This window comes from Ascaphus truei, chromosome 5 (genome assembly GCF_040206685.1).
Source record: "Ascaphus truei isolate aAscTru1 chromosome 5, aAscTru1.hap1, whole genome shotgun sequence".
In the NCBI taxonomy this organism is placed as follows: Eukaryota; Metazoa; Chordata; class Amphibia; order Anura; family Ascaphidae; genus Ascaphus; species Ascaphus truei.
In genome coordinates, this window is record NC_134487.1 from 192,232,778 (window position 1) to 192,247,489 (window position 14,712).

Below are 14,712 nucleotides of genomic sequence, written 5' to 3' on the forward strand. Positions count from 1 at the left end.
GCTTGGGATCATTGTCCTGGTAAAAGCGATGACCATTGGGAAAGTCTTGTGTGATGTATCGCACTATCACGGGCACAATGTTGTCTTGGAAGAAATCTTTATTCATGATTCCTATAGCAAGAAAAGAAAAGTGCTCAATAGTACAGTACAGTGCATACGGTAAGGCAACACTAGTCAAGTACAGTGCATTAGGCGGCATTATATTTGAGAAATTGTACCTTCAAAGACGACAATGCATCCCGGTCCACGCCTAGAGATGGCACCCCACACATGCAGCTTCACAGGGTGTTTTGGCCGTGGCTTCAAAGTTATGCGGCCTTTTTTGTGGAACGCAAATCTTGCAAATCTCTCCAGCGACACAGTAGACTCATCAGTGAAGATGCAATCCTGGAAAGTCTCACCGCTGTCGATCCATGCCTGGGCCTGGAGCACTCTTTTGATTTTGTTTGCGTCCCGTATCATGGGGTACGCTCTGTAATGACAATGAATAAAAAATGTTAGCGTCACAGCGCAGTACAGTTTGCAAAACAACATTTTTACTTTACAGTACAGTACCTCCTGTACTGTCCACTACTAACCTCACACGTCCATATTTCCATCCAATTCTGCGTCTCATCTTCTTTATGCTGCTCTCGGATACAGTCAGATTGTGGTTTTCCTGAAGAGTGTTTTTAACCCTTAATGCGCTCCTCTCATCATTCTCCTCACTTATTCTGTCCACCAGAAGAGTAGTCTCCCTACAATGCAAAGAAATTATATTGTGTTATTAATATGCAGCAATATAAAATGTATATTGTATACTGTACATGTAATGTTGTAATATACAGTAAATATAAATATACAAAAAATGTATACTGCTGTACTATAAATATAAATAGACAAAATATACAGTATACAGTACTGTTGTAATATAATAAATATACTATATAAATACGGTATACTGTTGTTATATCATAATAAATACACATCATATACTGTATATTTCGTTGTAAGATGAATTGCAATATACCAAAAGTGTATACTGCTGCACAAAAAATATAAATTGACCACACATACAGTACACTACAGTATATACTGTTGTACTATATAAATACGGTATACTGTTGTTATATCATAATAAATACACATCATATACTGTATATTCCGTTGTAAGATGAATTGCAATATACCAAAAGTGTATACTGCTGCACAAAAAATATAAATTGACCACACATACAGTACACTACAGTATATACTGTTGTAATATAATAAATATACTATATAAATACGGTATACTGTTGTTATATCATAATAAATACACATCATATACTGTATATTCCGTTGTAAGATGAATTGCAATATACCAAAAGTGTATACTGCTGCACAAAAAATATAAATTGACCACACATACAGTACACTACAGTATATACTGTTGTAATATAATAAATATACTATATAAATACGGTATACTGTAGATGTACACTACAGTTTTCTATATTTTTTTTGGTTAAGTTTTATAAATACAGTATACAGTACTTACGCATTTGTTACCCTTGGTGCCTTTTTGCGGTCTCTGTTTTTTCCTTGTGCATGATAGCACACAGTGCTTGATGGCACAACGAGGCCAGAAGCAGTTAACCAGCGCTGGATATCTGCAATTCGTTGTCCGCTCGTGTACATCTCCTTCATTCTCATGCTGAGATCCTTTGAAATCTTCTTAACAGGCATTGCTGCGAGTACTGTAGAAAGAAATACAAACACAAGAATGTGTATTCGATGTTTAGTCGATGTGTATTCAATGTGCAGTGAATCCACAAAATGGATGGTGTATTTATATGTTAATGACTCACATAACAGACCACCCACTTTCAACACCTGTACCTGGCCACCATGCATAAAAGGTTGTACACGTTGCATAGCCCACCACTTGCTGATCTTTATCTGAGGCATTGTCCAGATACTGCATTGTGCCTCCCGCTTACATGGAGCATCCCCGGTTCTATGGACGAAAGAATCATCTCACCTCTGCTGTGCCTGCCACACTGAAAAAGAGAAAGGCAGTTACCGTTCCCAAGCCAAAGGCAAAGCGACAGGCTAAGGCCAACAAAGAAAACCTTCTGCTGACCCCAAAGGCTAAGGCTTTTAAAACACGTCAGCCTTATTATGTGAAGAAGAAATACGGTACTGTGCTCGGTTCGCAAGACGCATGGCAGCCAACTCACCGAATCCGCAGACCACTTGCTCCCATATGCTTCGACGACTCTGCTGTAGCTGTCCCGGAAATCTTCAGCCCGGCTTCTCCACCCCCATCTTCTCCGGTTCCATCTGAAGATGCTGCTGCCTCTGAAATCAACGGGTCACTGTCTCCTTTGCTCTTGGACGACTCTGCTTCTCTCCCGGAAATCCAGCGGTCACCTTCTCCATCCCTCTTCCACCACGCTGCAGCTTCTCCTGTACCGGGCATCCCCAGGTCACCTCTTCCACTCTCCATCGATGCCGCTTCTCTCCAGGGAACCCCCATCTCATCCTCCGTTGCACCCATCCCCCCAGATCTCCAGATGCCATGCACAAGCAGCTCGTTGGACCGGATCCTGAATGGGCTAAGTGTGGATCTCCCCGGGAATTCTAGTGTGCTGGCAAAGCTAGATCTGCTTCTGGAGTCGGTGCTACATATGGAGCAACGGCTGGATCAACGGATGCTACATATGGAGCAACGGATGGATCAACGGATGGACAAGATAGAGGCAGACATAGCGGGCATACATTATTTGCTCGGTGTTAATGCCCCTGTTTCCCCGACGCTGGAGCAGGGGGGTGACATGGATGTGATGCATGGTACCTTCGACCCCCTTCCATCACCAAGCACACCCCCTCCACCAGAAGATACAGTGTACTATGCTATTGAGGAGGACATGACAACCCCATCTAGACCACGCCAGGAGACAACCCGGCGACCACTACCGGAGGAAAGCTTCCTCCCAGACACCCTACCATTGCCCATCGCCTCAAGTACACCCGCTCCCAAAAGACTTCCTACACCCGCTCGCATACAAACAGTGCCCGACATCTCCCTGTGCGATCTGACACCGGCGCTGAGGGAGAAGTATAGGGTGAGGAGTGCTGGTATACCACACAAGTATGCCTTGATCATATTTAAACACCATGTTCCCTACACATTGTACTGCGAGTGGGTGTTCAAAGTGAACTATGATGGGAATCGCCAAAAAAATGCCCTTCCTGCCAATTTAAGGAAAAAGATTGTGGAAGAAATGCAGCGCTATTACCCTGTTACAGATCCTGTAATGAGAGGCGTTAGAGACTGCATTAATGGCGTTTTGCGCCATGCAAGGCATCGGCCATGGCTGGAAAATGGGGAGGACTTTCAGTGAGACCATACTGTAATGTTGTGCTGTACTGTACAGTACATGTTTTACCCTATAGTACCTGCTGTACTTAAACAAAGGATACTGAATGTTGTTGTGTGTTGCACGGTTTTTGTACTGTATTTGTAAATAAAAGTTTTTAGTGGCGACTTCAGCAATAAAAGAACTGGTTACTTTATCTCACACACAGTACTACAAACTGCTTTTTGCTGCCAGACTGCAAACCCGCAAGACCAGCAACATTGTAACAAAAGAGCAATGAGCGCGCAATTGGCGTGGGAACTTCTGTTCTAAGGCCCCTATAAATAATATTCTTTATTTTATTTATAAACTCACATTTATAAACCCCGTCACCCACCCCCGCTAAACACAATAAAAAATAATCACACACAGCATCCCCGCAATAAATAAATAAATAAATACAAATAAATACATTTGAAATACATTTTTATTGATAGTGTAGATGTGCAGGGGGTCTCTGGAGCTGAACCGCACAGGTTTTAGGTCTGGGGACCCCGTGCCCCCCGAGATACAGGCCCCTTTAGGGGGTGCCGGTAGCCCTCTGCTTGGTTTAAAGGTCCGATCACGTGATCGCGGCCTGTAAACCAAGCAGAGCAGAGGGATACCGGCACCCCCTAAAGGGGCCTGTATCTCGGGGGGCACGGGGTCCCCAGACCTGAAACCTGTGCGCTTCAGCTCCGGAGAACATCTACACTGTGAATAAAACACACACATCATTAAAGAATCATTCTTTAGCTTAGCGGCTATGCGCTATGGTAAAGAAGCAGCATTTCTGTCTTTTTAATAATATTGTAGAGTGAGCAGGGGGTTCCCTGAGACAGAAATCTAATCTCAGGGGACCCCCTGCTCCTGCACAATATTATTAAAAGTTCAGAAACGAGGCTTCATTAGCATAGCGTATAGCCGCTAAGGTAATGAAGGGGTTAACGCATAATAACCAATAAATACATTCAATACACTACCCACTACCCATGGCAACCTCCGCTGCTGTACAGTAAAACAGAGAAAAAAAATAACACTTTCAAAGTAATGTCCCCTAACCCCTTAATCACCATAGCGGTTATTAACCGCTACAGTCATGAAGGGGTTAACCCGCCCTCACCCACCACTTGGGACGCCTACTGTACATACCCTCCCACTCTAACCCCCCACCCCGTGAGGCCTAACCACCCTCAACCCTCACCCACTAACTACCCACAAGGGAGGCCTACCCACATACCGTTGGGGAAACACCCCACCCCCACCCCAGTACCCACAATAAAAACAGTACAATCACCCACAATAAACAGCATTCTATTTATTAAATACATTACCCACCCCCTGTGCCCCCCCCCCCATAAATACAAGATTTATTCTTTTACATTCAGGGTCCATAACGTAGCCCCACGCTAGTCCCCGGTGGGCTGGCAGGGCACCTGGACAGACCTACAGTTTACCAGCAGCATTCCACAGGTTCTGGAGGCCTGCTGGTGGATCCTGCCAGCACCATGGCGCCCAGGTGGTCTCCTTGGGTCACCGTGAGCCTCAATTGGGTCCACACGGTAGGCCCAAGGATGTCTGGGAGCCCCGGGTCAAACCCACAGGTGTCTGCGGGGCCTCGGGTGGTTCCCATGGGGGTCTGGGGAACTCACGGGTGCTCACTACGGGTCCGCGGTGCCCCCACAGAAGTGGGACCACACATCATCATCCCCGCACCTACGGCTCGGAGGTGCCCCCACAGAAGTGGGACCACACATCGTCATGCCCGCAGACTACGGGTCCGCGGTGCCCCCACAGAAGTGGGACCACACATCATCATCCCCGCATGTGTCACCCGTGGAACCACCAGCCTGCTACCCTTTAGGATACCCGAGGATTCCCCGCGGGTGGTCTCCAGAGGTCCCACGCAAAACCACGGAAGTAACCCTGAATGTAAAAAAAATAAACCTGGCCTATACATTCAATACATACACCCTCCCCCCCAACACCTACAGTACAATAATGTGCAAAATAACTATTATCCAGATATGAATAATAGATTAATTGCCCATTATTAAAAACATTAACTAGCATATACAAATAAATAAAGTACTACTGACCTCATCAATACGAAGTGTCCGACGCCAGCGCCTTCCTTCTCTTGCCCACACAAAACATAGCCAAAACCAAGCCAATACATTGCAATTACATTCAGATATCAATTAACCCCTTAAACACCTTATCGGATAATAACCGCAAAGGTAATTAAGGGGTTAAGCCACACAGGCACGATACCCACCCTTCACCCATGAATTTGTACTGTGGCTTCATCATGCAACTATATATATATATACTGTATATATATATACATACAGAGAGACAGAGAGAAAGAGAGAGAGAGAGATATATACAGTATATATATATACACACGTTATATACACACCCATGATAAACCAAATATACAGTACAAATAAATGTAGAAGGGTTATCAAAACCATACTGTTCTACAACCAAACACTTCTCCATACAGACACTACATTAAAAATCAATTTCCTTTAAAAATCCTAACTGATCTCACAATCTACTGTACTGTATATGATCACAAACCAATGAAAAAAGTCACATTCCAAAATGCATAAAATCTATGCACCATACTGTATACATTCTGCAAATTAATCAACGTAAACAAAAATCAATTAGCAATCATTATTTAGATCTCTAAACATTTCACACTCAATCATGAACAATGAAACCATTAACAGATTCACGCCTAGAGCAGAACAATTAAGCCTTTGAAAAAATATAAGTACCGACAAAAATACAACCTTTCCAAACCAAGCCTACAGTACCTACAGTATCCCTGACCTTCCTCAAACACACAATACAATACCAAGGAATAATACATCTATCTAATTTTAAAATACTTTAAACTCACAAAATAATTAAAAACACATCTAATCCAGCTTTTAAAACATCATCATTTCTTACCCTGAATGTATACTGTACAGTATATCTCTCTAGACATATATATTGTACATACATACATACAGTGGCAAGAAATGATATACCACAAAAAAATAAAAATACACAGGTTAAAAAACCTTTTGAAAAAATTAACAAGTTAAATAAAATACATTTCTTTACTGTAGTTCACTTACCATTACTTGCCCCCACCGACTCCCGTTGCCCAGCTTACTCACGAACCAATCCACGATCAGGAACCCATAAAATAATAAACCATTGAAAATAATAAACATTAAACTAAAAATCCAAACCAATCCACGGGTCTTCTACTTGTAATACACCTTCATCTGTATTCTTCTTTCTTCTATCTCCTTCCGGGCGGGGCAGGGCGTGGTCTTCTTTCCATCATCGGCCACGCCCTTGTCTTTTTCCTTCTCCGGAGGTCCTTCCTCCGCGGCGTCTGGCTGCAAAATGAGACGACATAGGCTTTTAAAGGCCTATGACGTCACATTTTGCGTCATGGTTCCCACGGTCCTGATTGGACCGTGAAAACCATGTGTGTTGGCCGATAATAAAAAAATGATGACGTCACTTAAAGGGAATGAAAGCACAGCCAATCAGAATGGCTTTGCTTCAATTGCCTTTAAGATGACGTCATGAAAAGGCACATGGCCGTGCACACATGGTACTAGAGCCAATCAGAGCGTGGGAACTTTATCCCTACTCTGATTGGCTCTGGTATACCATGTGTCAGGGGCTTGGGGGAGAAAGGATGTGACGTCAATAAGGATAAAGTTCCCACGCTCTGATTGGCTACCGTACCACGTGACAGGTTTTCATTGACGTCACATCCTTTCTCCCCCAAGCCCCTGACACATGGTATACCAGAGCCAATCAGAGTAGGGATAAAGTTCCCACGCTCTGATTGGCTACCGTACCACGTGACAGGTTTTCATTGACGTCACATCCTTTCTCCCCCAAGCCCCTGACACATGGTATACCAGAGCCAATCAGAGTAGGGATAAAGTTCCCACGCTCTGATTGGCTCTAGTACCATGTGTGCACGGCCATGTGCCTTTTCATGACGTCATCTTAAAGGCAATTGAAGCAAAGCCATTCTGATTGGCTGTGCTTTCATTCCCTTTAAGTGACGTCATCATTTTTTTATTATCGGCCAACACACATGGTTTTCACGGTCCAATCAGGACCGTGGGAACCATGACGCAAAATGTGACGTCATAGGCCTTTAAAAGCCTATGTCGTCTCATTTTGCAGCCAGACGCCGCGGAGGAAGGACCTCCGGAGAAGGAAAAAGACAAGGGCGTGGCCGATGATGGAAAGAAGACCACGCCCTGCCCCGCCCGGAAGGAGATAGAAGAAAGAAGAATACAGATGAAGGTGTATTACAAGTAGAAGACCCGTGGATTGGTTTGGATTTTTAGTTTAATGTTTATTATTTTCAATGGTTTATTATTTTATGGGTTCCTGATCGTGGATTGGTTCGTGAGTAAGCTGGGCAACGGGAGTCGGTGGGGGCAAGTAATGGTAAGTGAACTACAGTAAAGAAATGTATTTTATTTAACTTGTTAATTTTTTCAAAAGGTTTTTTAACCTGTGTATTTTTATTTTTTTGTGGTATATCATTTCTTGCCACTGTATGTATGTATGTACAATATATATGTCTAGAGAGATATACTGTACAGTATACATTCAGGGTAAGAAATGATGATGTTTTAAAAGCTGGATTAGATGTGTTTTTAATTATTTTGTGAGTTTAAAGTATTTTAAAATTAGATAGATGTATTATTCCTTGGTATTGTATTGTGTGTTTGAGGAAGGTCAGGGATACTGTAGGTACTGTAGGCTTGGTTTGGAAAGGTTGTATTTTTGTCGGTACTTATATTTTTTCAAAGGCTTAATTGTTCTGCTCTAGGCGTGAATCTGTTAATGGTTTCATTGTTCATGATTGAGTGTGAAATGTTTAGAGATCTAAATAATGATTGCTAATTGATTTTTGTTTACGTTGATTAATTTGCAGAATGTATACAGTATGGTGCATAGATTTTATGCATTTTGGAATGTGACTTTTTTCATTGGTTTGTGATCATATACAGTACAGTAGATTGTGAGATCAGTTAGGATTTTTAAAGGAAATTGATTTTTAATGTAGTGTCTGTATGGAGAAGTGTTTGGTTGTAGAACAGTATGGTTTTGATAACCCTTCTACATTTATTTGTACTGTATATTTGGTTTATCATGGGTGTGTATATAACGTGTGTATATATATATACTGTATATATCTCTCTCTCTCTCTTTCTCTCTGTCTCTCTGTATGTATATATATACAGTATATATATATATAGTTGCATGATGAAGCCACAGTACAAATTCATGGGTGAAGGGTGGGTATCGTGCCTGTGTGGCTTAACCCCTTAATTACCTTTGCGGTTATTATCCGATAAGGTGTTTAAGGGGTTAATTGATATCTGAATGTAATTGCAATGTATTGGCTTGGTTTTGGCTATGTTTTGTGTGGGCAAGAGAAGGAAGGCGCTGGCGTCGGACACTTCGTATTGATGAGGTCAGTAGTACTTTATTTATTTGTATATGCTAGTTAATGTTTTTAATAATGGGCAATTAATCTATTATTCATATCTGGATAATAGTTATTTTGCACATTATTGTACTGTAGGTGTTGGGGGGGAGGGTGTATGTATTGAATGTATAGGCCAGGTTTATTTTTTTTACATTCAGGGTTACTTCCGTGGTTTTGCGTGGGACCTCTGGAGACCACCCGCGGGGAATCCTCGGGTATCCTAAAGGGTAGCAGGCTGGTGGTTCCACGGGTGACACATGCGGGGATGATGATGTGTGGTCCCACTTCTGTGGGGGCACCGCGGACCCGTAGTCTGCGGGCATGACGATGTGTGGTCTCACTTCTGTGGGGGCACCTCCGAGCCGTAGGTGCGGGGATGATGATGTGTGGTCCCACTTCTGTGGGGGCACCGCGGACCCGTAGTGAGCACCCGTGAGTTCCCCAGACCCCCATGGGAACCACCCGAGGCCCCGCAGACACCTGTGGGTTTGACCCGGGGCTCCCAGACATCCTTGGGCCTACCGTGTGGACCCAATTGTGGCTCACGGTGACCCAAGGAGACCACCTGAGCGCCATGGTGCTGGCAGGATCCACCAGCAGGCCTCCAGAACCTGTGGAATGCTGCTGGTAAACTGTAGGTCTGTCCAGGTGCCCTGCCAGCCCACCGGGGACTAGCGTGGGGCTACGTTATGGACCCTGAATGTAAAAGAATAAATCTTGTATTTATGGGGGGGGGGGGGCACAGGGGGTGGGTAATGTATTTAATAAATAGAATGCTGTTTATTGTGGGTGATTGTACTGTTTTTATTGTGGGTACTGGGGTGGGGGTGGGGTGTTTCCCCAACGGTATGTGGGTAGGCCTCCCTTGTGGGTACTGACTGGGTGGTTAGGCCTCACGGGTGGGGGGGGGGGGTTAGTGTGGGAGGGTATGTAGGCATCCCGAGTGGTGGGTGGGTGAGGGTGGGTTAACCCCTTCATGACTGTAGCGGTTAATAACCGCTATGGTGATTAAGGGGTTAGGGGACATTACTTTGTATGTTTTAATTTTTGTGTCTGTTTTGCAGAAGCGGAGGGGCCATGGCCAGGATGGGGGGGGGGTTAACGGTATGTGGGTAGGGGGTGAGGGTGGTTAGCAATGCAGGGAGGGAGATTTACTGGTAACAGAAACATCTATCTCCCTTCAATGTAATCTGTTTAAAGCCCCCTCCCCCCTAATGTGTGTTTCTGTAAAATCTCTCTCCCTTCAATGTACTGTAATCTGTTTAACAGAAACATTAGGGGGGGAAGGGGCTTTAGGCCTTTATATCTCTCTCCCTTCAGTGTAATCTGCTTAACACAAACATTAGGGGGGAAGGGGTTTTTAAACAATGCTGTGTATAATGTATAAGGTTTTTTACAATTAGATAGATGTAATCCTTGGTATTGTAAGGGTTAGTTTGTTTTTAAATTGTCTTTTCTGGTTGTTACTTACAGTATATATTGATTTTGGTTTACTTGCTTGGTTAAAATACTGTAGTTAAGTTGACTTGTTTGGAAGTGTTTGTACAGTATTTACTGGTAGAGTAGCTTGCAATTATATTGTTAACATTCATTTGCAGAATGTACAGTACTGTATATGGTGCATAGATTTAATGCTATGCATCATTTACAGTATACAATGTACTGTAAATGCAATGTACTGTGTGGATTGTAATGTTATGTTTTATACTGTACAGTATGCTATTCATTAACTTCATTGCTCTACACATCTAGGGATTTCATTCCACCTTACCACCTTTCCTACACATGATTTGTGCTGTAGGCATTGGTTACTGTATATTACTGTATGCTAATGCAGATGTGTGATGCTTTGAGACTGTCATTTATACTTTGACAAGTCTACCTTTTGGTGTGTAGTGTGCATTATCCTTAGCGTTGTATACAGTAGGTGCCTTTAAACCCAGTAACCTACTGTATTGTGATTCACTTTGATTCTCCCTAGTGTTTTTTGAGTCACTATCCTTTTCATGTTTAGGGTTGACAGTGTGTGTCGTTCCCTAGTGCTGTTCATTAGTGTTTAAGGGTCCATGCCTCTTTTTTAAGTGTTTTTAAATCATGTACTGTTTATTCATCCCTTTTTGCACTGTGTCAAATAAATAAACAAATATATCAATTGCATACCTGAGTGCTCCCATACGGGTTACTTTTTTCTCTTTTCACTCACATACAGTATGTATATATATATATATATATATATATATATATATACAGTATATATATATATATATATATATATATATATATATATATATAAATATAGCTGTATGATATATATATATATATATATATATATATATATATACACAGTGTATATATGTATACTGTATGTATATATATATATATATATATATATATATATATATATATATATATATATATATATATATATATATATATACAGTGTATATATATATACAAAGTATATACTGTACAGTATAAATTTATTTCTCCTCATGTCTTTATTTATTTATTTATTTAGATTTATTTATTAATTGTGGGGCTGCTGTGCGTGAATTTTTTTTATTGGGGGTGAGGGGGGTGTTTGGCCCTCAGCACTCAGAAACACAGGCCAGACAGATTTAAACACACACACAATAGGGGGAGGTTTTTTTACATAGCTTGCAGGGAAGTTTAACGCACACACAATAGGGGTATAGGGGGAGGGTTTTTTACATAGATTAGAGAGAAGGCAGGGCGTTTTAAAAGCGAGAATAGGGGAGGGGGTTTTACATACTGTAGATTTTATTTATTTATTTAGATTTATTTATTAATTGTGGGGCTGCTGTGCGTGAATTTTTTTTATTGGGGGTGAGGGGGGTGTTTGGCCCTTGGTGTGAGTTTACGACTTGCAGCAGCAGCACAATGAATAAATATAAATAAATAAATAAATAAATAAATGACAATAAATACATTTGAAATACATTTTTATTGATAGTGTACATGTGCAGGGGGTCTCCGGAGCTGAAGCGCACAGGTTTCAGGTCTGGGGACCCCGTGCCCCCCGAGATACAGGCCCCTTTAGGGGGTGCCGGTATCCCTCTGCTCTGCTTGGTTTACAGGCCGCGATCACGTGATCGGACCTTTAAACCAAGCAGAGGGCTACCGGCACCCCCTAAAGGGGCCTGTATCTCGGGGGGCACGGGGTCCCCAGACCTAAAACCAACGCGGTTCAGCTCCGGAGACCCCCTGCACATCTACACTATCAATAAAAATGTATTTCAAATGTATTTATTGTCATTTATTTATTTATTTTTTGGCGGCTGCTGTGTGTGTGTATTTTTTTATTGTGGGTAGCGGGAGGGTGGGTGAATGGGGTATTCGCCCCAACGATGGTTGGGGAGGGCTTGCGGGGGGGGGGGGGGGGGGGTTGGGGTAGCGGGAGGGCTTAACCCCTTCATGACCGTAGCGGTATTAACTGCTACGATCGTGAAGGGGTTAAGTGCACCCGCAACCCCCCCCCCCCCCTCCCGCAAGTCCTAAACTCACACCAAGGGCCAAATACCCCCCTCACCCATCCCCACTACACACAATAAAGCGGGCACGGTGGGTTAACCCCTTCATTGCCTTAGCGGCTATCCGCTATGGTAATGACGCAGAATTTTCCGTATTTTTAATAATATTGATCAGGAGCAGGGGGGGGGGGGTTCCCTGAGCATTAATCATTAATTTCTGGCTCAGGGAACCCCCTGCTCACTGTACAATATTATTAAATCTCTCTCTGCTGCAAACACATCTCGCCCCCAGTATGTGCAGTAATTTACTGAACATATACTGTAGAATAAATGCATAGTTTTATTTATTCGGGTTTATTACACAGTATACTGTATGGCCGGAAAACATCAGCATACAGTACAATATAATCCATCGAAATCCCCCCATTAGCCGTTTTCTTTTCTGAGGAAAAACAAAATGAAAAGTTTTAATGTACAGTAATGGTCAGCCCCCTAAAGAAGTTCCCAGCCAGCCCCACCAAAATAATACGGCAAAAATACAGTACTCACCATACTGTACAGTATTGTACTAAATTTCCCATTCAGCTTGCGCTGGCGCCGGCCCACTTCCAGTCCAGCTTTCATCATTTTGCAGAGGGACTAGCCCACCTGTAGTCAGCGGGAAATCGCTTAGGTACATGCAAGCTTCATCAAAACTGGCTGCGAAATCCATCTCAGAGTTGTCACCGACGGCGGGACCATGATGATAAGCTGGTGCTGCTGCTGGTTCTGGTTCTGGTTCTGGCGCATTGCTTGGCAGGGACTGTCGCTTCTTATTTCGTTTTAACACGACCCTTCGCCTTTTGCCGCCTCCATTATCATAGATACGGGAAAAACCCTGTGACACACACCAATACCCTCCAACAAATTGGGGCTCAATACGGTGAAAACAGGGGTCACTACATAACCTTTTCCTTATTGCATGCTTCCACAAATGAGGAGTTGGCGAAAATCTGTAAAAGTCATAATTTTCGATAAAATACTGATAAATTTGAACAACTGTTGCCATCTTATCCTCTGTTGCATTTATAGCGGCCCATATCAAATAAGCATAACTTCTGTCAGGTTTTTGGAACACGGGCTCCACTTGAACACTCATGTCTCTGTAGAATAGTGTAAGTGAAAATGATCTTTGTCTTTATTTAATACATTACTGTATGTAAAGCCTAAATTGATACATTTTTTGCAACTATTCCTTCAGTCTCAAGGACAAGTTACACAATAGCATACTGTACTGGGATAAAGTAACTTTTTTTTGGAAACGAAACAACTTGCAAAGGCCACACATTACTTAAGTCATGAGTTTATGCCATCTGGTGGACAATCGAAACATCGCAGCCTAGTAAATCATTCTCATTATCATTTAACAGATCAGGCCCCCGTCAGCCAGGCATGAACCGTGGCTGGGAAGGCAAACGCAACGAAGCATGCAAGAGGTGAGCAGCGGCGGATTCCAGGTTTCTGCCAGGTACAAACCAGGCATTTGCTCGAATAAAGTGTGTCGGTGCAGTACAAATATATTTGGGGACAGTTCAGGGAGATTTCAAAAGAACTATTCATCCCAAGGCCAGTACAAAGGACTCGGGGTCATCCCTTAAGGTTGGAGGAAAGGAGATTTCACGAGCAACAAAGGAAAGGGTTCTTTATAGTAAGGGCAGTTAAAATGTGGAATTCATTACCCATGGAGACTGTGATGGCAGATACAATAGATTTGTTCAAAAAAAGGTTGGACATCTTTTTAGAAAGGAAAGATATACAGGGATATACCAAATAAGTAAACATGGGAAGAATGTTGATCCAGGGATTAATCCGATTGCCAATTCTTGGAGTCAGGAAGGAATGTATTTTTCTCCTTATGAGAGATTATTGGATGATATGACACTGGGTTTGTTTATTTGTTTGCCTTCCTCTGAATCAATAAGGTAGTATAGATATAGATAAAGTATCTGTTGTCTAAATTTAGCACAGGTTGAACTTGATAGACATATGCCTTTTTTCAACCTCATCTACTATGTAACTATGTAATAAAAAATAAATATATATACGGTGTCGTCTATTCATTTTTTATTTTATATATAATATATATACACACACACATTTGTTTTTCTGGAAAATAATTACTAATTGCATTTCTTCTGGCAAAATGGGGAAACCCCTGGGCCGATGCTCTCGATATGTGTCGGAGATTGGTGCGGACTGTTCATATAGTCATTGAGAAATGTAAATGTCCATAAGGTGCTTAGAAGTAAGGCAGGATGTGCACGCTTCTAGGCTTAATGTG